The sequence below is a fragment of the Hydractinia symbiolongicarpus genome, chromosome 14, assembly GCF_029227915.1.
Source record: "Hydractinia symbiolongicarpus strain clone_291-10 chromosome 14, HSymV2.1, whole genome shotgun sequence".
Taxonomy (NCBI): domain Eukaryota; kingdom Metazoa; phylum Cnidaria; class Hydrozoa; order Anthoathecata; family Hydractiniidae; genus Hydractinia; species Hydractinia symbiolongicarpus.
Window position 1 is genome coordinate 7256022 of NC_079888.1, and position 4057 is coordinate 7260078.

Below are 4057 nucleotides of genomic sequence, written 5' to 3' on the forward strand. Positions count from 1 at the left end.
TTTTAACGTCGCTTTTATTGTGTATTCTATTATGATCAAGAAAATTTATATGATCCTGTGCTTTTGATGAACGGTTAATAAGATATAAGTGTTTAATAATTTAGCTGACGTCAGCGGCCTGTCGAAACTCAAAAATATTATTTTAGAAATTTGTATACCAGTTGCCTTCATCGTATAGATCTTAAAACGCTGATAAAGAAAATATATAGGATCGTGTATTTTTGACAAACAGTGGCAGAGATATTGTGGTTTAAAGGTTTTTCCTGACGTCATTAACCCGTCCCTTCCAAAACGGATTAGGTGGCCCAGGTTTGGGAAACTTACCCAAATTGGTCCCAGGTAGTTCCTAGTTACCCACCGAGGAGATGACGTCAGTTATTTCCACTCTTTTCCAAGTTATTTAAACTTAATATAAAAGTGCAATGCAATGGCTTCACTAATCTTCATATACTTTCCTTTGATGTCAATATTGCCTTAACGTCAAAGTTTGGTAATTTACAGAACAAATTTATAGGCGATCATTTATACACTTTATAAAAAATTTTTTATCCACTTTGCAAAAGTCACAGACAGACTGAACTGGCATATTATTATAGAGATTAGATGCAACTCTATGGGAGACTTCCATATAATTAATGTTTAAGTCTAAGCCTTTGGCCTAAGGATTTGGCTACATTAATAGCTAAGTCTGTGTTTTCCTTTAGTTTTATTGGTACACCACAGATGTTGATCATCGAACAGCGTCCATATTGTTCCAGCTCATCAAGATCTTGTGTCAAGGTAGCTAGTTCCTTGTCCTTCTTTTCTATGTCTTTAAACAGCTTTTTTAAGAACTTGTTTTGGTTGTTTATACCCACCCGGCAAAAAACGTCCTTAAGACGCATTTCAGTGCGTCTTTTTTGCGTCTTATTTTGGTCTTGAATGTCCGCTTTCCTGACGTCTTTTTTCGTGCATCTTTTCGACGCCTTTTTCGTGCGTCGTAAAGACGTTTTTTTTAAGTTTTTAAGATGTCTTCCAAATGCTTTTTAAAGACGTCTTTCAAATGCGTCTTAAATGCGTCTTTTCTAGGTCTGAAATGTCCGCTTTTCTGATATCTTTTTGTGCGTCTTTATGGCGTCTTTTTGTGCGTCTTAAAGACGTCTTTTTCGCAGTCTTAAGTGCGTCTTTTTTGTGCGTCTTCTTTAGTGCCAAATAAGACGTAAACTCATAAATGAAGTCATTCTAGAAAGCTGTTTGAACAACCTTTGTCCCCTAGCGGTTGCAATTTACCCCGGCTGACCATTGATTGGTCAACCCACCGTGAAAGTAGAGTTTACTCACTCCTTTGTTGAGACCATGTAAGAAGCATAGTAAGGGGGCTTGATGTCTTTGGGGTTGACCATCGCACTTGTTACGCCAGTCCAGTAGGGAGACCAAGTTCGCTCACTTGGCCTTCAGGATTGACGAGCCTGCTGACCCGAGTTCCTTTTAAAAGAGCCAAATGAGGTTATAATTTGTTTTCTTTTGTTTTCTCTATTTGTGCTAATTTTTCGAATTTAGTAGCATAAAACCTTAATTAATGTTTTCTGTTGTATTCGAAGGTTGTTCTTCATTGTTCCTGTGTACTGTGTTACTTTGATGTTAGTCAAAGTGGTCATCGTGTAATTTGGCAAATCCTTGCGACAAGGAAGATTTTGGATTATTTCGGAATCTTTATAGGGTATAACCTTCACAGGCTATGTGGAGTATTACCATTACAGCTTGCTGTTTTGTCACCTCGTTATCATTAGAGGGGTTAGAAATGCAGTAAATCTTTATGAATTTATCTTTCTTTTCTTTAATATCATAAATATCATAAGTAATTCTATATTATCAACAAATTTACAATAATATTATTCGCAGCAGTTAAACATATAGTATTTGCTCAAATTAGTTAGTTACTACACGTTTTTTTTATGAGAACCTAGTTTATAAGAACGTTTGAGGCTCAGATTTTTCCAAAAATTAGGAATATATTATGAACGTACTCAGTATGAATTCCCCCATAGATTAAGGACCAAATAATTGACTCTAGAATAGCTAATTATTTACTAATAGTTACAGTTAAGGTACCATAATTTTTCTAATTATAAAAATAATTATTTTCACGCGTTTATAATCGAAGGAAAATAAAATAGAAATGGTAACGAAACTAAACACGTGTTATTAATAAAAGGCAAAAAAGAAAAAGGCGGAAAATAAGAATTTTCAAATTATATTATCTGCCTTATGTTCTAGAAATACTGTGATCAAACATTTGCTTTTTTACTTTTTTTATAAATCTTGTTTGAAGAACCATGGTACTTCCACTAAGTGGGATGGATTTTTTTTCGGCCTCTTTCAATGTTTTCCGCCACAAGTAGGTTCCCCTTTCCCAAAGCGTACTGTACTGGTATGTAAAAAAATTAGTCTGTCTTGGTAATAAAAAATGTATTTTTTTGAGAGAATCCTTATTAAAAGGAAGGTTTTTGCTATTATGCAGAGTCTTCGGAGAGTTACAACCTCTATAATATCTAACCAGCCGTCATTAGTCAAGCTATATCACAATTGCATCATTACAATTTTTGTTAAAAATGGCCTATGCGCGTTAATTAGAGTGCGTGTTAAATTAGACAAATTACGGTATATCTATGTTATAATGGCCGTATCCGTCCGTCTGTCTGTCACGCAAAATAATAGCTTATCTGCGCAGTGCGGTATAAAAAGGACGGGCGAACCTGTGGATTTTTCCAACGGGCTAACGACTATATTTATTTATTTTACTAGTTTTTAAATGACTCCTGTATTAATACTCGTGATAAATAAATAAAGGCTAACAGTTCCAAATCCTGTGAAGCAGAATAAACAGAAAAACAGTAACACACATATTAAATATTTTCTTCTGGCTGGTATGCTCTTTGGCGGCCGGCACCACCATAGAGGCGTTTTTTAGCTTTGTTGCAATTTAATTGCACACATATTTCTCCGTGGCTGCAGGGTACTTCGTGCAATAGCGTCTGAAAAAAAAGACGATTGTGAATTTTTTTGTCATTTCAATTCTAAAATTTGAAATAGGCAAAGCAAAAAGCTGTAATAGCTATCTTTCCATTCTTTTCTCGCAAGTTGCATTGACAAAGAAAGTTTATAGTGAAAAGTCACTATATTGCCGTTAAATTCTACTTTTTTATTTGATATGCAAGATTGCCGGACAATTGACGATCGGTGTAAAAGAGCAAAAATCATAATTGTACAGTGAATAGTAGCTATCCGTACCGGCTAAGTGTTTGTTTGACAGCATCCTTATAGTCATACCCACCAATATTCCGAATACGCTGAATCTAAGTAAGGAAGAAATCAACTAAACTCTTTGCACCTTAAGAATGTTTGACTAACAAGTACTAGGGCACCAAAAACTTTTAAGACCAGAAAAAAGGATATGAAAAAAGAAACTGCACAAAGAAACTGGAAATTGATAAAAATAAAGAAGAGCTTTCGAAATTCTTTAATGTTGTGTATCAGTTTTTCGCAAGCATAGCAAGTAAAAATAATGCAGCATACCATGTCCTTCACAGATTCTTCCACATTAAAAGAACTTTCCAGTTGGTTCAGCTCCACTTGGTTGTCAATGTCCAAAAAAGTACCCGACTCTCCTATACTTCACCACCACTTAAACTGTTTTCCTTTTCGGTATGTTTAAAAATGCCCTTGAAAATTTTATTTTGTCTTTTCAAGACTAAGTTCATGCTTCCTAAGCAAAAGAAGAAATAATAATCATTGGTACTATCTTTGTTCATACACTTTCGTGAGTTACTTTATGGGAAAAATTTTTGCGAGAATTAATGTCGCGATCTTGCGAATAAAATATTAGCTATTTATTAGTTTCGCGAGAATTAAATTTGGCGAATGAGAGAACTAAACAAGTTATAGTGTACAGTGTAACTTACGTTCGTGTCGGTCCTTGCGTTCCAATATTTCTCTTATGTTTTCAGAGAAAAAACACGGAATAAAGAATTAATGCAACTATTCATGGCATAATCAAGAGGGAATTGCCGCAAGTTTT